Source organism: Molothrus ater, chromosome 22 (genome assembly GCF_012460135.2).
Source record: "Molothrus ater isolate BHLD 08-10-18 breed brown headed cowbird chromosome 22, BPBGC_Mater_1.1, whole genome shotgun sequence".
In the NCBI taxonomy this organism is placed as follows: domain Eukaryota; kingdom Metazoa; phylum Chordata; class Aves; order Passeriformes; family Icteridae; genus Molothrus; species Molothrus ater.
In genome coordinates, this window is record NC_050499.2 from 8,352,451 (window position 1) to 8,373,618 (window position 21,168).

At 46.7% G+C, this 21,168-nt stretch overlaps 1 long non-coding RNA gene across 1 annotated transcript; it reads left to right on the top strand.

The window, feature by feature from the left end:
• Positions 1-14,785: 14,785 nt before the first annotated feature.
• On the top strand, positions 14,786-17,277 carry LOC129046922 (uncharacterized). The gene is made up of 2 exons (XR_008508776.1): positions 14,786-16,242; positions 16,846-17,277. It is a non-coding gene; the product is annotated as an uncharacterized LOC129046922 (long non-coding RNA).
• Positions 17,278-21,168: the final 3,891 nt, after the last annotated feature.

A 21,168-nucleotide genomic window follows, 5' to 3' on the forward strand; every position in this document is an offset into this window, starting at 1 on the left:
CCCCTGCCCCCGGGCCCTTTGCAATAAACCCCATGTTCCACGACCCGGCTTCAGAGATCTCTCGTCTCCGTCCGTCCCGACCGTGCTACCCCCCGATGCTCCTACAGCTAGAAACTCATTCACTAGCAAGGAAAAATCCTTCCAAAGTATTTTTTTCTATTTTTATCCTCTGAGTGTCCAACTTCCTTTGCTAAATTTCTACAGATTGGAGTTCAAATTACCATTTCTGACCAGTGCAGAGACAAATGATGAAACATTCCTGAGTTATTCTTACTCTTCAACTTATAGAAGTAGCCACCACTCAATTTGCATGATCTAACCAAAGTAGACATTTGACAGAAAAGCACTTTCTATAGCAATATTGAAAAACCATAGATTGAGGTAAAACCATCAAGTTTCTGCCCTCACTGGTGCAAAGTCACATGTTGTTTGAAGAGCATCCCACTGAATTTTCTAAAGATGTGTGAATGTGTCATCTGGACCACAGGAGATAAAGCAGGGTTAAAACACTGAGCAAAACTGAAGTTAACAAACACAAGGTTCATCAACCTTGCAATAGAAGCTTGCAGAAACCTTTCAAGGCTCATCCAATAAAGCCCCGTGGCACTTTGTTCTTCCCCCTCCTCCCAAATCTCCATCCGTCCGAGCCAGCATCAGCAGGAAATTTTGCACGGAAGCTTACCAGATAAAATAGCTATATCATCTGCCATTAGTTTTAGAGAATTCTTCAAAAATAGGTTAAAAATTATTTTATCTATTATTTTTTAGCTGTGTCCTAAGTTAGCGATGGGCCGAGTCTTGTGTCTTTGTCTCACAGAAAGGTGGTTCACGTGTCCTTTCATATCATATGTGCAAATATTTCCAATCTGCATTCTGCCTTATCAGAAGGCTAATTAATTGCTTTATTATACTATATTACATTACATCTAAACCCAATCTGCCAAGTACTCAACCCCGCACACAACTCGTAACTGTCACCCAACAGTCCCGACACACACACACACTTGGCCCCGACAGGCCAAGGAAACAAAACACCATCACTTTGGGTAAACAATCTCCACGCTGCATTCTACTTCGGCACAAACACAGGCACAGTAAATGAGATAAGAATTGATTTTACTTCCTCTGAGGTTCAGAGAATGTGAATCCCAGAAATATTCTTGGGGAGAATTGTGCCTTGCTTTTCTCTGTGAAGAGAAATGCGGTGACAGGTGCACCCTTGCCTCCACGGCAAAGAATCACAGAATGGTTTGGGTGGGAAGGGACCTTGAGGTTTATCTTTGATTTATCCAACACTTCAACAGGCAAGAGGGGGCTCATCCGCTTCAGAGCTGCTTGCTTTTCTCACACCTTTCACAAGCAAAGCCCGAAGCAAACCCTCCCGAGTTGCCCTATCGACCAGGGGACCCCATAGCACTCGGCGGCACTGCCGGCAAAACCTCAAACTTTTACTCACACAGGGACGAGGCCGTGCACTCGGTGGTAACCCAGATTCTCTTTTTCCCACAGAATCCTCGAACTTCCTTTGTTCTCTCTGCAGGCCTTTTTGTAAACACACCGATTAACAGACTACACAAGTTTCACCAGCAGACTTCAGCTAAATCCAAAATTGGTTTCTACCCCAAGTAACATTTGCAACCCCCTGTCTCACCTGCGATGTTTGGAATTTTAGGAGGTGGCAGCCCACTGGAGATCAAAGGTCCTGGGCAGGGTGCAGGCCCACAGACACAAATGCCACCCCTTTTCCACGGGAAACAAAACTCATCACCCCAGTTTCCTTACATCAGTTTGCCGAAGACGTTCGGCACTCCCAGGTCACTCAGAGTTCTTGTTGCTGCAGACTCGGTCTCGGAGTTACGGAGTTACGCTTCCTCCTAACACTCACCTCCCCACCTCAGCCCCCTGCTGCTGTGTCCCCTTCTCCGCCCCTAACCCTACTCTATTTTCCAGCCCGCCCTTGCTCCCTCCCTCACTCCGCCCTTAACCCGTCCCAGCACACTTCCCGCTCCATCCGTTACTTCACCCACCGCCCACCCGTGAGTCCCCTCCAGCAGCACGCGGGAGCCCGAACCCTCGGAGGACAGCGCAGCTCTCGCAGCAGGACAACACCCAGGCGAGACAAGCAGGGACAACGTCTGTGGGCTGCAGGGTGTCACAAGGGGCTGCGGGCTGAGGGGAGGGGGCTGGAGGGTGACACAGAGGATGGGGGGAGCTGAGAGGCAGAAGGGGGCATTAGGAGCAACTGGGGGGCTCCAGGGTGGCACAGAGATGCTGGGAGCGGGGAACTTGAGGGTGACAAGAAAAGGGTGAGGGGGAGCAAATGCCTTGAGGGGCAAAGTGGGGGCTGCTTGAGGGTGACAGGTGAACCAGCGCTCACACCACCCCTAACCTTACCCTAAAAACCACCCCTAACCAGGCGGAGAGTGCACGGTGGAGGCCAGGGGGCCAAGGGACAATGTCAGAGGTCTCGGGGTGGCACGCAGACATTGCGGGCTGAGGGGCAAGGAGGGGGAGGCTTGACAGACGGAGAGCTCACACCGAGGGTTAGGGGTACAACAAAGACACAGGGTACCAGGTAGGGTTAGGGTACAGGTGCAGCAGCCCTCAACCCAACCCCAAGGTCACCCTAAAGAGCACCCCTAGGACCCCAGTTTTCCCCAACAGCAGCACAAGGCAATAACCCCAATGCTGGGACAGCCCCAGAAGTCTCCCAGCAGCTGCAGACAGCAACCCTAATAAAAAGGTAGCAATGATGTTTGTGGTCTAGAGAGTGACAGGTAGGAGTTGGGGGCTGAGCAGTTTTTTAGGGTTTTTTTTAGGGTTTTTCTCAGGGCTTTAAAAGGATATTTTAGGGCTTTTTTGGAGGAGTTTTACAGGAAATTTCTTGGAACATTTAGGATGCTTTTTCAGGGCTTTTAAAAGATTTTGTTAGGGTATTTTAAGGGCTTTCTTAGTACTTTGAAGAATTGTTTGGGGGGGGATTTGGGTGTTCTTGGGGTTTTTTTAGGACTATTGAGGGTATGTGGAGGACTTTTTAGGGCTAGGGTATTTTTAGGGTTTTTGAGGGAATTTTTAGGCTTTTTTAGGGTTTTATCAGGGCATTTTAAGGATTGTTGGGGTATTTTTAGAGCTCTTTTTGGACTATTTAGGGTATATTTAGGGATTTCTAAAGGTTCTTTGGGGATTTTTAGGTTTTTTTTAAAAGTAGGGTATTTCCAGTGTATTCTAACAGCATTCTGAGGCTATTTTTAGGTTTTCATGGGGTTTTTAGGACATTTTGAAGATTAGGAGTTTTTCAGAGAATTTTAAGGTTTTTTTAGGGTTTTTCATGGCACAACACAAGGAAGGCTGAGGGCCAGCTTGAGGGGCACTGTGGGGGCTTGAGAGTGACAGAGGCTGGGAGTTGAGGGAGGAAGAGGGAGAGGGGACAGCGGGTGACACACAGAGATGCTGAGGGTGGCAGGGGCAGCTGTAGGGTGACACAGAGAAGCTGGGGGCTGAGGGGCAAAGGAGAGGGGTCAAGGGTGACACGCAGGAGCTGAGGGCTGGGGGGGCAGAGGGACCGGTTGAGGGGTAAAGGGAGAGGGCTTGAGGGCTGGACAGTCCAGTGGAGATCAGGGGTACAGGGTACAGCTGTACCACCCCTCACCCCAGCCCTAACCTCAGCCTAAGCAGCCCCCCTAAAAACAGCCTTTTCCCCCAACAGCAGCACAACACAGCAACCCTAACAGCGAGACCAGACAGCAACCCTCACACAGCAGCACAATGACAGAACCCTCAGAGGACAACGGACCCACTGCAAAAAAGTAGGGACGACATCTGTGGGCTAGACAGCAAGAGGTAGAGTTCGGAGACTGAGCATGTCTTTGTGAGGTTTCTTTCCAGGACTTTTAAAGGTATTTAGGGGATTTTGGAAGGGACTTTTCTGGGACTTCTTAGGGTATTGTTGGGGCTTTTTCAAAGCCATTTTATGAGTCTTTAGCATATTTGGAAGATTACAGTCAGGGTCAGAGGAAACACCCTCTGAAAAGGCAGAGTTTTAGGACTGCAGTGGAATGCTTGAGCAAGGGGCCAGCGGTGGCACAGCGGGTCAGGTCCCACGCCGCCAGTCCGAAGGTTGTAAGTTTTAGACCCAGCTAAGCTGTTGCGGTTAGGGTTAGATGCTGTCAGCTTTGGTCTGGGAGAACTTCTGCACAGAAAAACTCACTCCCCACATTTCCCGACGCCAGTTTGCAGGAGGTGCTCGGCACTGCCAGGGCAGCCCGAGTTCTCGGCGGGGGCAGCTTTGCTCCCGGAGAAATCCTGCGCCGGCCCTCTTCCCCGTAAAGCCAAACTCACCCCCGCTGCGCATCGACGTCCGTTCGCAGGAGGCACGCGGCACTCCAAGGGCAGCAAGAGTTCTCGGCGTCGGCAGCCGCGGTCCGTGAGAAATCGTTCTCTGCGGTTTTGGAGGAGGTTTCGGCCACGGGTACACAAAGAGGAAAGGTTAATGTCCTTAGAAAGGAAAGTCTGACAGCCCATGGTTTAAGGGGCAGACGAAGGGCTGTGCAGGGGAAGGAACTCCTCACAGGACCTTTCTTCACCTCAAGCCCCACTCCAAGGTCTAGCAGCCCCCCGTGTGCCCAGCTGCTTTCAGAGGGTTACCCGGGCACACCCGCACAGGGAGCTGCTAGTCCAGAGGGGCTAACGGGGCATCCCAAGGGTCCCTCCAGGAACTACGGTCGGAGCATCCAGCATGGACTAGGGAGCAGCCGGACCCACCCGGGCACGGAGCAACACTTTGAGAAAATGCCAAGGCAAGAGCCCTTTTGCCAAGGGGCAGCATCTGAGCGGGCCAGGCAGCACGTGGGGTTCCAGGAGAGGGCTTTCAACTTCCCCCTTTTACTGTGCCAGTCCCTCCCCAGAGCCCCCAGACCCTCCACAGTACTCCCAGAAAGGAGAGGGGTTATTAGGAGAAAAAGGGTTTAGAAAAAAGGGAAAAAGCTTCCTTTTCCTTTATTTTTTTGTGTTCAAACTGGGAGGGACTCTGCTTCCCCTGCAATTTTAATGGTCTCAGTTGAAAGAATCCCTGCCTTTTCTATGCTGTTCGGGGTGTTAATTGACAGGGAGTCCTCATTTTCAATTATTTTCCAGTTTAAGTAGAAGGGGAAAAGCTTGACAATGTTTCTTATGCGTTTGAATTAAGGGTAGCTGCCCCCGTTTTGTTGTCCTGAGGCCTAAATTGAGGGAGAAGCCCAGCTGTACCCTCCATCTTAAGAGTTTGAATCCCTCTTTTTCCATCACCGGAGAGATTTAAAGTGAGGAAAACTGCTCTTTTCCCAGTACTTAAGGAGAATAAATTAAAGGGCAGAAGCTATTTATTTGCTATTGTATTAGCTTCAGTAGAGGTAACTGCCCCATTTCCTCTGTTTAAGGGGTTCACTGGAAGGAAGCTCTGCTTTTATTTTTCTTATTTTTACTTATAATGTAGATAGGCCTAATTAGAGGTCCCAAGGAGACTTAGACAATTCACATCATAAGCATTCTTCACCACTGGACTTAGTCACACATGAAGTACTACTTAGTAGCCACTAAGGAATGATTATGTAAGTTAACAGCAAATTAGCCAGTTTATCTAGCTATGCTGCCTAAACAGAAACTTTTATTTCTTACCAGTTTTCTGCCCTCTTACTCCAAGTAGTTGCTGCAAAAAAGAAAGTGCTGTTATTTTTCTGAAGAATTTTCTTCTATAACAAGCCCATTGTTCCCCTTGACTTCAAGTCAGAGGAGCCAAACAGCAGCAGCTGCTCTGAGGGCTTTTATACCCGGTGGGATTCGCCCCCTCCCTTTTCCCGGGTGCCACGGGAACGAGAGGCGGGCACCATCAGGGGTATATTAAGCCCAGCCTTTGCTCAGGGCCTTCATTCCCCCTCTGGGATGTGCTGGGATCAGAGCTCTCCTCTGATTTCAGGTAAGAGGCTCTTTCAGCTTATCTCAGCTTGTTTTCAGCAGGTGTTTCTGGGCATCTAAAGCAACAGAGGCTTTGAAGATACTGTGAAGAAAACAGCATAGAATACAGGGAGTATTTAAGCTCGTGATTCTGGGTTTTGTGTTTAGGGGTGGTAAAGTGCATTTGTAATTTCTGGTTTTGTTCTTATTTTGCTTTGTATTTTTTTTAGGAGGAGTGCAGCTTCCAGAGGCTCCAGGTTGTGTCAGCTACAACACTTTTTTCAGCAGATTTATCGTGTCACAAGAGGGTTCTGCCCAGTGTCCAAGATGATGTTTGAGATTGAGGCTTCAGGTGAGTTGAGGATTGTGACTAGGAGAGGGAGGCTGAGCAGGTATCCAGTTAGGAGTTATTGTTGGGGGGGTGGTTTTGAAGGCAGCAGGGTGAGAAAGGGTGTTTATTTGAGGTCTCCCCCAAGACTTTTCAGAAGCCTAGCAGAGGCATTCACACGTCTTACAGCACACAAGGTCATCCACTGCACTCACAGGAATGCCATTTAACTTTGCCTTTCTCTAACCCAGGTGCCACTCATAATAATGGCCGCAGCCTTGGTATCAGGATGAAGCTGGAGCCTGAAGGAGCCAGGCACACTCAGGAGAGGGCAAGTAGCTGACTCGCTGGGATTTGGCCCACATAACTCCGTACTCATACATTGGTTTTGGTTTTCTTTGTTGTAGCCGACCGAGAGGCTAACAGGCGATCACGGGGCCCTCTGAGGCAGACTCATTTCAGGTGCAACGTGGATCCTCGTCACCGATCATCCAAAAGATAAGTCAGGGCCACGGCCTGGAGTTGGGACAATGGGAGAGTAGTGGGTTGGGAGTTCCTGGGGCAGATTTAAAAATTAGCAGAGGGAAAAGCAATCTCCTCCAAGGGGCCTCTTAGGACAGCTAAAGGGAGAGGTTCTACTTTTGATGGCAGCTTTCAGGCGGGCAGCGCAGAACAGTTCCGGTCCCCGTCGTGTTGTCCGGTGTACCGTGTTACCTATTGTGTCTTTGGGGTCCCTTTTGCCTTTTCCCCTCGAGACCCTCACCACAAGCATAATGTGTTGTGTTTATCGTCCCCCTGTTTGTCACGTTCCGTGTCACGGGTGTCCGCACATATTTGTGCCGGAGCTGCTCTGCCCTGCCCTGCCGCATAGCCTGCTGCAAGAGGACAAGTCCCAGGGACTTGCAGTTTGTGGGGTGTTGCCAGACTCTAGATGATATTCCTAGGTAGATAGAAGATGTTTGGAGCCATGAAGTTATCCCGCAGCCCTTTGCCTTTTGTCCTCGCTTTCTTTCAGACGCAGAAGGATAAAATCCAGGGCAAAATCCTTCCACCCATCCCGAGTGAGGAGGTTCCCCCGAGCAGGTCAGGCACCGTTTGTCTCTGCAAGGGGAGTGTAAAGTGTGACTTTGTTACAGCTCTGTTCTTTTTCTTTTTAGGAGGTAAAGCTGGATGTCAGCAGTCAAGATGAGGTGGGCAAGGTGAGCATTGAGTAGCATCCAGAAGCAGTTGTTATTTCCCAAGTCTCACTTCCTGGTGCAACTCTAAGCATCTGTTCCTGTTTCTGCACTTTAGGCAATCCACTCAGAGTACGCCGAGCCCCAGTCACCAACTGTCCGATGCACCGGGTGTGCCGCTCTCCGGAGCTCTGCAGAAGAATCACGGGACTCGTTGATGAAGCCTCTGCCTTTTCTGGTTAAAGGTGTCACCAGGGTAGCCTTGGGCATGGGCCGAGGAGTCGCGGTGTGTCGGGGAAGTAGGGAGGAGGAGCGAGGGTCTGCTCAGGTTTCAGCAGCGCCACATCACCTTGTCTCCTCTTACCCCAGGCTTACTCCGTAACAACGGCATCAGCCTCGGAGCGTGGCCGAAGGGTGCGGCCCCAGGAGCCGGGCATTCTTAGGAGAACGGTGAGTAGCAGAATTGTGGGGTTTTGGCCAGTGTGCTGCAGAGATCATGCATTGATATTTGCATTTCTTTCATGTAGCTGACTAAGAAACAACAGGTAGCTGTTGAACAACAGTGCCAGCAGGAACTTCCCAGATGTCGCAGCTGCCTTCTTTTACACCTGAGACGGACCGGCATCCCCAGATGTCTGAGAGATAAGTAGAGGGCTACAACCCACAGAGGGGATGAAAGCGGGGCGCAGGGTAGGGACCCACCGGGAGGGGTTTTTGAGTCTCCTTTGGACATGGGGGTGTCCATGAAGCGGCCCCTTAGGCCCCATAAAAGCAAAGCCTGACTTTGGGTCCCAGTGCTGAGGTGCGCAGGGCAGAGCAGTCCTGGTGCGTATCGTGTCACTTGTCTTTTGTGTGTTATGTGTTGTTTGGATATGTCATGTCCTTTACATGTCCTTTACCTTAGGCCTTGGAGAGGCCTGTCAGAAACCCTGGCATCATTGTTAGCATCTGTGATCTCTGCATTCCTCGGCCTGGCACCCAGGCCATAGAACTTTCGCCTTAGGAGCTCACACAGGCATCAGACTCTCTTGTCTCTTTAGAAGCATCCGGTCAGATGTCTTTTCAGGTCTTGTTCTGAGCTGTATGGACAGCTATGCCCCGCCAGGATCCATTATGGCGGACTAGGACTCGAAAGAACGTGAGGGCAGGTAGAGGCTTCTGGCCGTAGGATTCTCGGGCATCCATCTTTGCAGTTCTTGGAATAAATCGTTCAGTTAGCATCTTCTTCCTCCAGGTTTCTCTGAGCCTCATCAGCTCACCATCGGTCTCCCCTCGGTCATCTCCTTTTGCATTCTCTTAGTCCTCGCAGCCATTTTCCTTGCCAGGCGATTTCTGTCCGTGTTGTGTCCCCGTTGTCTGTCATGTCCTGTCCTGTGTCACGAGTGTCAGCACACATTTGTGCCGGAGCTGCTCTGCCCTGCCGCATAGCCCGGTGCAATAGGAGAAGTCCCGGGGACTTGAAGTTTGTTATGTGGGGTGTAGTTGGAGTCTAGGTGGGATTTGTAGATGGACACAAGATATCTGGAGCTCTTAAGTTATCCTGCAACAGTTTGACTCTTGTCCTGACTTTTTTTGCAGATTCAGATGGATTAAATGTGTGCCAGAGGGCCCCATCCCGGGTGAGTGGTTTCCCCCGAGCAGGTGAGGCAACATTTGTCTCTGCAGCAGAAGTGTATGCGGTGACTCTGTTACAGCTCTGTTCTTTGTCTTTCTTTTTAGGAAGTAAATCTGGATACCAGCAGTCAAGGTGAGCAGTGGAGAGAAGTAGCTGTTATTGCTCCAGTCTCAGTTTCTGGTGCTGCTCTAAGCTTCCATTCTCTTTTTTGTGGTTTAGGCAATCCACTGGGAGCCTGCCAAGCCCCCGTCACCAGCCGGCCGATGCACCGGGTTCCCTGCACGTGCGAGCCCTGTGGATGCATTACAGGACCTGGTGATGAAACCCTGAACTCTTCTATTTCAAGGTGCCATCCAGGTGGCCTTGGGCACCGGATGAGGAGTTGTGGTGAGTCGGGGAAGTAGGGAGGAGGAGCGAGGGTCTACTCAGGTTTCAGCAATTCCACATCACCTCGTCTCCTCTTAACCCCAGGCTTACCCCGTGACCACGGCATCAGCCTCGGAGTGTGGCCGAAGGGTGCGGCCCCAGGAGCCGGGCATTCTTAGGAGAACGGTGAGTGGCAGAATTGTTGGGTTTTGGCCAGTGTGCTGCAGAGATCATGCATTGATATTTGCATTTCTTTCATGTAGCTGACTAAGAAACAACAGGTAGCTGTTGAACAACAGTGCCAGCAGGAACTTCCCAGATGTTGAGGCTGCCTTCTTTTGCACCGGACACGGACCTGCATCCCCAGATGTCTGAGAGATAAGTAGAGGGCTACAACCCACAGAGGGGATGAAAGCGGGGCGCAGGGCAGGGACCCACTGGGAGGGGTTTTTGAGTCTCCTTTGGACATGGGGGTGTCCATGAAGCGGCCCCTTAGGCCCCATAAAAGCAAACCCTGACTTTGGGTCCCAGTGCTGAGGTGCGCAGGGCAGAGCAGTCCCGGTGTGTATCGTGTCACTTGTCTTTTGTGTGTTATGTGTTGTTTGGATATGTCATGTCCTTTACCTTAGGCCTTGGAGGGGCCTGTCAGACACCCTGGCATCATTGTTAGCATCTGTGATCTCTGCATTCCTCGGCCTGGCACCAGTGCCATGGAACTTTGGACTCGGGATCTCAGACGGGCATCAGACTCTCTTGTCTCTTTAGAAGCATCCGGTCAGATGTCTTTTCAGGTCTTGTTCTGAGCTGTATGGACAGCTATGCCCCGCCAGGATCCATTATGGCAGAGTAGGACTCGAAAGAACGTGAGGGCAGGTAGAGGCTTCTGGCCGTAGGATTCTCGGGCATCCATCTTTGCAGTTTTTGGAATGAATAATTCCGTTAGCAACTTCTTCCTCCAGGTTTCTCTGAGCCTCATTAGCTCGCCATCCGTCTTACCTCAGTCATCTAATTTTCTGTCCTTGTGCTCCTTGCAGTCATCCTTCTTGCCCAGAGATTTCTGTCCGTGTTGTGTCCCCGTTGTCTGTCACGTCCTGTCCTGTGTCACGGGTGTGTGCACACACATTTGTGCCCGAGCTGCTCTGCCCTGCCGCATAGCCTGGTGCAATAGGACAAGTCCTGGGGAGTTGAAATTTGTAATGTGGGCTGTATTGGACTTTAGATGCCATTCCTAGATTGACCTAAGGTGTTTGTAGCTTTTGAGTTATCCTGCAGGTGTTTGACATATGTTCTGACTTTCTTTCAGGTGCAGATGCATTGCATCCGTGGCAGAGCCCCCCATCCTGGGTGAGGGGCTTCCCACAAGCAGGTCAGTCACCATTTCTTTCTGCAGGGGGAGTGTCAAGGGTGACCCTGTTACAGCGCTGTTTTTTGTCTTTCTTTTTAGGAAGTAAATCTGGATCTCAGCAGTCAAGTTCAGGAGAGCAAGGTGATCAGTAGCAGTTTTTGTTGCTGAGGTCTCAATTCCTGGGGCAAGTCTAAGTCTCCATTCTCGTTTTTGTGCTTTAGGCAATCCACTCGGAGCCTGCCAAGCCCCCGTCACCAGCCGTCCGATGCACCGGGTTCCCTGCACGTGTGAGCCCTGTGGATGCGTTACAGGATCTGGTGAGGAAGCCCTGAACTCTTCTATTTCAAGGTGCCATCCAGGTGGCCTTCAGCCGCTGCCCAGGAGCTGCGGTGAGTCGGGGAAGTAGGGAGGAGGAGCGAGGGTCCCCTCAGGTTTCAGCCATGCCAAATCACCTCATCTCTTCTTAACCCAGGCACCCCCTGTGACGACGGCCTCGGTCTCCGAGCGTGCCCGAAGCGTGCGAACCGAGCAGCTGAGCGTTCTTAGGAGCACGGTGAGTAGCAGACTTGTGGGGTTTTGACCCATGGGCTGCCAAGATCAGGCGCTGATATTTGGTTTTCTTTAATACAGCTGTCGGAGAGACACCAGCCCGGTGCCAGCAGGAGCTTCCCGGCTGACGAGGTGGCCTTTCTTCACACCCGAGACCGGCATCCCCAGCTGTGCGAGAGATAAGTAGAGGGCCATGACCCACAGAGGGGATGGAAAGCAGGGGGCTGGTTTGGGTATTACTGGGAGGGGTTTTTGAGTCTCCTTTGGTGATAGGGGCTATCCATGAAGCAGCCCCTGAGGCCCCATAAAAGCAAAGCCTGGCTTTGGATCACAGTGCTGATGTGCGCAGGGCAGAGCAGTCCCGGTGTGTATCGTGTCACTTATCTATTGTGCATTATGTGTTGTTTGGATATGTCATGTCTTTTATCTTAGGCCTTGGAGGGGCCTGTCAGAAACCCTGGCATCATTGTTAGCATCTGTGATCTCTGCATTCCTTGGCCTGGCACCAGTGCCATGGAACTTTGGACTCGGGATCTCAGACAGGCATCAGACTCTCTTGTCTCTTTAGAAGCATCCGGTCAGATGTCTTTTCAGGTCTTGTTCTGAGCTGTATGGACAGCTATACCCCGCCAGGATCCATTATGGCGGACTAGGACTCGAAAGAACGTGAGGGCAGGTAGAGGCTTCTGGCCGTAGGATTCTCGGGCATCCATCTTTGCAGTTCTTGGAATGAATCATTCGGTTAGCATCTTCTTCCTCCAGGTTTCTCTGAGCCTCATCAGCTCACCATCGGTCTCACCTCGGTCATCTCCTTTTGCATTCTCTCAGTCCTCGCAGCCATTTTCCTTGCCAGGAGATTTGTCCGTGTTGTGTCCCCGTTGTCTGTCACGTCCTGTCTGTCCTGTGTCACGGGTGTGTGCACACACATTTGTGCCGGAGCTGCTCTGCCCTGCCGCATAGCCTGGTGCAATAGGAGAAGTCCCGGGAAGTTGAAATTTGTAATGTGGGGTGTAGTTGGACTCTAGATGCCATTCCTAGATTGACCTAAGGTGTTTGCAGCTTTTGAGTTATCCTGCAGGTGTTTGACATATGTTCTGACTTTCTTTCAGGTGCAGATGCATTGCATCCGTGGCAGAGCCCCCCATCCTGGGTGAGGGGCTTCCCACAAGCAGGTCAGTCACCATTTCTTTCTGCAGGGGGAGTGTCAAGGGTGACCCTGTTACAGCTTTTTTTTTTTTTGTCTTTATTTTTAGGAAGTATAGCTGGATCCCAGAAATCAAGATCAGGAGAGCAAGGTGATCAGTAGCATTTCTTGTTGCTGAGGTCTCAATTCCTGGGGCAAGTCTAAGTCTCCATTCTCGTTTTTGTGCTTTAGGCAATCCACTCGGAGCCTGCCAAGCCCCCGTCACCAGCCGTCCGAGGCACCGGGTTCCCTGCACGTGTGAGCCCTGTGGACGCATTACAGGACCTGGTGCGGAAGCCCAGATCTTTTCTATTTCAAGGTGCCATCCAGGTGGCCTTGGGCACCGGATGAGGAGTTGCGGTGAGTCGGGGAAGTAGGGAGGAGAAGCTTGGGTCCGCTCAGGTGTCAGCAATGCCAAATCACCTCATCTCCTCTTACCCCAGGCTTACCCCGTGACCATGGCATCAGCCTCGGGGCGTGGCCGAAGGGTGCAGCCCCAGGAGCCGGGCATTCTTAGGAGAACGGTGAGTGGCAGAATTGTTGGGTTTTGGCCAGTGTGCTGCAGAGATCATGGACTGATATTTGCATTTCTTTCACGTAGCTGACTAAGAAACAACAGGGAGTTGTCGAACAACAGTGCCAGCAGGAACTTCCCAGATGTTGAGGCTGCCTTCTGTTGCACCTGACACGGACCTGCATCCCCAGATGTCCGAGAGATAAGTAGAGGGCTACAACCCACAGAGGGGATGAAAGCGGGGCGCAGGGTAGGGACCCACCGTGAGGCATTTTTGAATCTCCTTTGGACATGGGGGTGTCCATGAAGTGGCCCCTTAGGCCCCATAAATGCAAAGCCTGGCTTTGGCTCACAGTGCTGAGGCGCGCAGGGCAGAGCAGTCCCGGTGTGTATTGTGTCACTTGTCTTTTGTGTATTATGTGTGTTTGGATATGTCATGTCTTTTATCTTAGGCCTTGGAGGGGCCTGTCAGAAACCCTGGCATCATTGTTAGCATCTGTGATCTCTGCATTCCTTGGCCTGGAACCCAGGCCATAGAACTTTGGACTCGGGATCTCAGACGGGCATCAGACTCTCTTGTCTCTTTAGAAGCATCCGGTCAGATGTCTTTTCAGGTCTTGTTCTGAGCTGTATGGACAGCTCTGCCCCGCCAGGATCCCTTATGGTGGACTAGGACTTGTGAGAAGGTGAGGGCAGGTAGAGGCTTCTGGCCGTGGGATTCTTGGGCATCCATCTTTGCAGTTCTTGGAATAAATCATTCGGTTAGCATCTTCTTCCTCCAGGTTTCTCTGAGCCTCATCAGCTCACCATCGGTCTCCCCTCGGTCATCTCCTTTTGCATTCTCTCAGTCCTCGCAGCCATTTTCCTTGCCAGGAGCTTTCTGTCCGTGTTGTGTCCCCGTTGTCTGTCACGTCCTGTCTGTCCCGTGTCACGGGTGTGTGCGCACACATTTGTGCCGGAGCTGCTCTGCCCTGCCGCATAGCCTGGTGCAATAGGAGAAGTCCCGGGGACTTGAAGTTTGTAATGTGGGGTCTAGTTGGACAAAAGATATCTGGAGCTATTAAGTTACCCTGCAACAGATTGACTTTTGTCCTGACTTTCTTTCAGATGCAGAAGTATAAAATCCAGGGCAGAGCCCCCATCCCAGTTGCGGGGATTGCCCCGAGCAGGTCAGTCACCATTTGTCTCTGCAGAGGAAGCATAAATGGTGGCCGTTACAGCATTGTTCGTTGTCTCTCTTTTTAGGAGGTCAAGGCCGAGAGCAGCAGTCAAGGCCGAGTGGGCAAGGTGAGCATTGAATAGCGTACAGAAGCAGTTGTTATTGCTGAGGTCTCAGTTTTGGTGCAGCTCTAAGCATCTCCTCTTGTTTTTTTATTTTAGGTGGTCCACTTGCCATCTCTCCTGGCCGAGCATGCCTATGCCAGGTGGGTGAGAGCTTAAGGTATCGGTGTGGCATCCTTGTCAGATTTGGGAGGTTGTGTTTTCACAGTATGTCACCATGCTTTTCTGCTTTGTTTCTTTGCAGGTGCTGTCGCTGCCCTAGGCACGCCAAGGAACAGAGGAGGGCAGGTGAGTCGGTGTTTAGGCAGGCTGATTCCTAGGTGAGCATTACACAGCAGTATGCTAAGCGTGTCCCTTTTCTCTTTGCAGGTCTCTTCCGGGCACCCTCCGGAGCCAAATCAAGATTTGAGCTGAGCCGGGGCAGTGGTGCGGAGGAGTCCCAGGGATTACTGTTGTTGAGGGCAATAGTCAGGTTTTCTGTTTTGCCTTAGGTACCCTGGGGAGGCTCGTAGCCCAAGCTTGGAAACGGCAGCACCGAAGCACACACGGAGAGCATCTCAATGTCCACGTCTGACCGAGGATGGGTTTTGTCCTCTCATCTTCCAAAAGCTAAGTGTCGGGGCCAGTGGTTGGGAGAAGGGGAATAGCCTTTACTCTCAGAGGAGGCAATTTGATGTCAGCTTGGTGGAGAGCTCTGTAGCGGGGTGGGCTCTCTGGCATAAAGGGAGAGGGTTTCCCCTCAGCCTCGCCAGAGCCTTTGCCGGGCAGGACAGTTCCGACCCATCTCCAAATTCTCGGGAACTTTGCGTCGTCCGCCTCCCTCGACTCGACGTCGTCACAGATCTTTCCCCCGAGGAGCTCGCCTTCACGTCCGGAGCTACGGCCACGGTCACCCGGCAGTCGGCTTCCTTCTCTAGGCTCGCCGGCCCTCTCGAGCATCCTCTTAACTGCTTCAGCACGAACTTCTTTTAACGAGTTACATTTCATCATCACGTGCCATCGTCATAGGGCTTCCTTTCCTTTGGCATCATCAGCCTCTGGCTCACCTTGCACTAGGAATCTCGGGTCCCTACGGGGACAGTGCCAGGCAGTTGTCACTCGTCTCTGTGTTATGTCGTCCGTGTCTGTGTTATGTCGTCCATGTCTGTGTTATGTAGTCTGTGTCCATCGTCTTACGTGTCACAGGCCTTTGTTACGTCTCAACGCTTTATCGGCACTATTCCGTGCCACGTAGGCCATATTCTACTCACGTTCCTTTCTGGATATCCCTTATTCCGGCATCTTTACATTTTTACTCTTTGAGACAGGAATGTCTCAAAGGGACAAGATGTTCTCATCCGTCTTCCTTTTCACTACCAGCTTTGGTAGTGCCTTTTTTTCCACGCCATTCTCTTGGACTTCCCGAGGGAGCGTCTTACACCCTCCTCACGTGACTGCAGGAGTTCTATAGGTTCCATCTTCTCAATGGGTACAGGGCTCAAGAATTAATCTTCCAGAGAGCTATCTCAAGTCTTGGCTTATACTGTATGTACTTATATTGCGTGTGCCTATGCTGGTTTATACTGTATGTACTTATACTGTATGTACTTACATTGTGTGTACCTATGCTGGCTTATATTGTATGGACTTACACTCCATGCACACTTGCACTGTATGCGTCTGCTTTTATTGTGTGTACTCATGTTGTACCACTTATGGTCGGAGCTGCCCTGCCCTGGCACGTAGTCACAGTTAGGTAGAACAGTTATAAAAACTTTACTGTTCATCTGTCTTTAGTGGGGTTTAGGGTAGAAAATTTATCAGTCAGAGCAGGGACAAGTCCTAGCTGTCAGCCACTCGTTGACCGCTTCCTGTCGTCTCACAGGTCCCCGAGGCTGCCGATTTCCCCAGAATCTACCATTTGACGTCGAGGAGCGGCAGCCAGAAGAAGCGTGGAAGCGTGTTCTTCAGCATCTCGAGTAAGAGCCGCAGGGAACGTTTAAATGGGAGGAGTGCATGAGCGTGTGTGAGAGCACGTGTCTGTCTGTCGGCGTCTGCTCGTCTCTGCGTGTGTGAGCGCATGCTGACTGGATTTAACCTTGTGTGTGTGACTTTTGCTTTTCAGGTTTTTCAACTCATTTGTAAATTTAGAGTAAAAAATCCCCAGCCGGGTTTACCCCCCCACCCCCCCGGCTGTTTTTTTTTTCTTTTTTTTTTTCCCCCGGCTGGGTTTTTTTCTCGGGTCCCGGTCGGTCAGCGAGGTGACGTTCATCGCCAAAGTTTGGGCACAGACCCTCCAGGGACCGGGTATTTCTTCAGGCAGGAGGAATTTTTGGAGGCTCCAGGGAACCATGTTCCCGAGGAGCAATGATTGCTGGGGTGTAATTTAGCAGTTGTGGTGAGAGGGATGGTGAGTTTGTGTGTCATTTGAAGGGGGTGTTTAATGGTAGATGAGTGCTGTTTTTTGTGTGCTTTTGTTGTTTTGGGTGTCCTGTAACAATAAATCCACAAGTAATGAAAATAGAAAAAGGTTATAATCTTGTGTTAATATGTGTGTTGTGTTGTATTGCTCTGTATTGCAGGGTGAGCACAGGGTGAACTCTCTCCTCCTTGCTGTGACACCTGGGCTGGCAGGGATGACACAGTGACCTCGGCCGGCCGATGCTGCCTGTGCCATCACCTGGCACTGATGTGTTTGATGAAAATCCTTTTGTTGGGTTTTTTCTCCTGAGAAGCCTCAGAACAGAAATGGAACCAATAACAATCTGCTGGCTGTGGAGTGTGGGCTGGAGATGGTTTAGCAACAGGGGCATCTTGAATTGGTCTCCTGTGCATTGTTTCTACTTGATGACCAATCATGGTCCAGCAGTGTCGGGGCTGTGAGCAGTCCCAGGTATTTATTATTCATTCCTTTCCAGCTTTCTGATGTCTCCTTGCTCTTTTAGTGTAGTTCTAATATCTCATTTTCTTTTAATATAATAGAGATCATAAAATAATATTTCAGCCTTCTGAAAGGGGGAGTCAAGATTCTCATCTCCTCCTTGTCCTGGAGGACCCTCAAACACCACCACAATCTGCGGCCGAGCGGGTTTGTGCGAGCCCCTCAGTAACCCTCGGCCGGTCCTGAGTCGGCAGCCCCGGCACGGCCGAGAGCGGGGAGACACTCTCTCTGCCCTGAGGGTAGTGAGGGCACCTGGGCTGGCGGGAGACACTCTCTGTGTGTGCCCCGAGGGTACTGAGGGCACCTAGGCTGGGGGGAGACACTCTCTGTGCCCCGAGGGTACTGAGGGCACCTGGGCTGGGGGGAGACACTCTCTGTGCCCTGAGGGCACCTGGGCTGGGGGGAGACACTCTCTGTGCCCCGAGGGTACTGAGGGCACCTGGCCTGGTTGCCTTTGCAGCAGAAAAGACACCAGAGACAGCGGTAGAAGATAAAGGGCCGACTCTTAGCAGGGGTTAATGCAAGGTTTTATTAGGAGTCCCATAGGAGCTCCTGCACCTCAGGGGGCTCCTGCCCAGAGCCCCGGGAGATGTGCCAAGGTTACATTTTAAGGGAGGTGGAAACCGAAAGTAGATAACATCCTACCAACCATTAAGTGACCCTAAGGGATGGATGCTGGGGGATAGACATATAGGACAGCGTATGGGGCAAGGCTTGGGGGGCTGACCCCGAGCCTCTGGCTGATCACTCGAGGACTTGGACTGAAACTTCTGCATGGGGGGGATGGGAGGCTGAGTGATTGACAGAGAGCCAGGGTGGGGGTTTGGGGATGATCTCATCCCGGGAGAGGGATAACACAGGTAAAGGGAGGGGGGTACAGTTTGGGATAAACCATTTGGGAAAAATTACTTCAAAGTATTACAAAGTATAAAAATGCACTACAGCAGGTTTGGGCATCACCAAATAAAATGTAATAAAATGCTTTAAAAATAGAAAAATTAAAAATAAAAATAAATAAAATAACAAAATTAATTAAAAATAAATAATAAAAAAACCCAAACTGTAAAGTGCTGTACAAGTTCCATAAAATGTAGTGCCGTAATGCAAGACCCTCAAACACCATCACAATCACCAGCTTAAATTGGTCTGGGCAGCACCAAATAAAATAAAATAAAAAGCTTTAAAAATAGAAAAATTTAAAAAAAATTAAATAAAAAACAAAATTAAAAAAATAAATGCTTTAAGAATAGAAAAATTAGAACTAAAAAATAAAAAGAAAATTAAAAAAATAAAATGCTTTAAAAAGAGAAAAATTAAAAATAAAAATTAAATAAAAAATAAAATTTAAAAAATGCTTTAAAAATAGAAAAATTAAATATAAAAATTAAATTAAAAATTAATAAAAGGTTTAAAAATAGAAAAATTAAAAATTAAATTAAAAATTAAATTAAAAAATAAAAAAAGGGTTTCAAAATATAAAATTAAAAATAAAAATTAAATAAAAAATAATATTAAACAAGAAAAAAGCTTTGAAAATAGAAAAATTAAAAATAAAACTTAAATAAAAAATAAAATTAAAAAAATAAATGCTTTAAAAATAAAAAAATTAAGAATAAAAATAAATAAAAAATAAAATTTAAAAATTCAAAAACTTTGAAAATAAAAAATTTAAAAAATAAAAATTAAATAAAAAAAAATTAAAAAATAAATGCTTTAAAAATAGAAAAAATAAATATAAAAATTAGAAAAAAAACAAAATTAAAAAATAAATGCTTTAATAACACAAAAATTAAAAATAGAAAAATAAATAAAAAACAAAATTAAAAAAATAAATGCTTTAAAAATAGAAACTTAAAAATAAAAAATTAAGAATAAAAATAAATAAAAAATAAAATTTAAAAATTCAAAAACTTTGAAAATAGAAAATTTAAAAAATGAAAATTAAATAAAAAACAAAAAAATAAATGCTTTAAAAATAGAAAAAATAAATATAAAAATTAGAAAAAAAACAAAATTAAAAAATAAATGCTTTAATAATACAAAAATTAAAAATAGAAAAATAAAAAACAAAATTAAAAAAAATAAATGCTTTAAAAATAGAAAACTTAAAATAAAAAAATTAAAAATAAAATTAAAAAAATAAAAAGCATTAAAAATAGAAAAATTAAAAATAAACATTCAATAAAAAACAAAATTAAAAAATATAATAAATGCTTTAAAAATAATAAAATTAAATATAAAAATTAAATAAAAATTAATAAAATAAAAAGCTTTTAAAATAGAAAAATTAAAAAAAAAAGAAGTTAAAAAATTTTAAAAAGGCTTTAAAAATAGAAAAATTAAAAATTAAATAAAAAAAATTTACAAATCAAATAAATGCTTTTAAAAAAGAAAAATAAACAATCAATTAAAAAGAAAATTAAAAAATATAATAAATGCTTCAAAAATAAAAAAATGAAATATAAAAATTAAATAAAAATAAAAAAATAAAGCTTTAAAAATAGAAAAATTAAAAATAAAAATAAAAAAATTTTAAAGAATAGTTTAAAAAGTGAAAAATTAAAAAAATTAAAAATAAAATTTAAAAAATAAAAACCTTTAATAATAGAAAAATTAAAAATAAATATAAATATTTAAAAAATAAAATAAATGCTTTAAAAATAAAAAAAATTAATTAAAAAAATTTAAAAATAAAAAGGTTTAAAAATAAAAATAAATAAAAAATAAAATTAAAAAACTACAAAGCCTTAAAAATAGATAAATAAAAATGAAATAAAAAACAAAATTAAAAAAAATAAATGCTTTAAAAAAAGAAAAATTAAATTTAAAAATTAAATTTAAAAATATTTTAAAAATAAAATAAAAAGCTTTAAAAATAGGAAAATTAAAAATAAAAACAAATAAAAAAATTAAAAAAATAAAATAAAAAGCTTTAAAAATAGAAAAATTTTAAAAAAATCAAAATTAATAAAATAAAATTAATTAAAAATACATGAAAAACAAAATAAAAACTCCAAAGCGCTGTAAAGTGCCGTAAAATTTCCATAAAACGTCGTAAAACTGCCGTAAAGCGCGACTGTCGTAAAACTGTCGTAAAGCGCGACTGTCGTAAAACTGCCGTAAAGCGCGACTGTCGTAAAAGGTGCCGCAAAGCGCGACTGTCGTAAAAGGTACCGTAAAGCGCGACTGCCGTAAAAGGTACCGTAAAGCGAGACTGTCGTAAAACTGTCGTAAAAGGTGCCGTAAAGCGCGACTGTCGTAAAACTACCGTAAAGCGCGACTGTCGTAAAAGGTGCCGTAAAGCGCGACTGTCGTAAAACTGCCGTAAAGCGCGACTGTCGTAAAAGGTGCCGTAAAGCGCGACTGTCGTAAAACTGCCGTAAAGCGCGACTGTCGTAAAAGGTGCCGTAAAGCGCGACTGTCGTAAAACTGCCGTAAAGCGCGACTGTCGTAAAACTGTCGTAAAAGGTGCCGTAAAGCGCGACTGTCGTAAAAGGTGTCGTAAAGCGCGACTGTCGTAAAACTGTCGTAAAAGGTGCCGTAAAGCGCGACTGTCGTAAAAGGTGCCGTAAATCGCGACTGTCGTAAAACTGCCGTAAAGCGCGACTGTCGTAAAAGGTGCCGTAAAGCGCGACTGTCGTAAAACTGTCGTGAAAGGTGTCGTAAAGCGCGACTGTCGTAAAAGGTGTCGTAAAGCGCGACTGTCGTAAAAGGTGCGTTTTTTCGACAGTCGCGCTTTACAACACTACCTTTTTTATGGAACTTTTACAGCACTTTACGGATTTTATTTTGTTTTTTAATTATTTTTAATTAATTCTATTTTTCAAATTTAATTTTTATTTAATATTTTTTAATTTTCCGATTTTTAAAGCTTTTTTTAATCTTTTTTTTAGTTTTAATTTTTCTATTTTAAAGCATTTATTTTATTTTTAAATTTTCCTTTTTATTTAATTTTTAGTTTTAA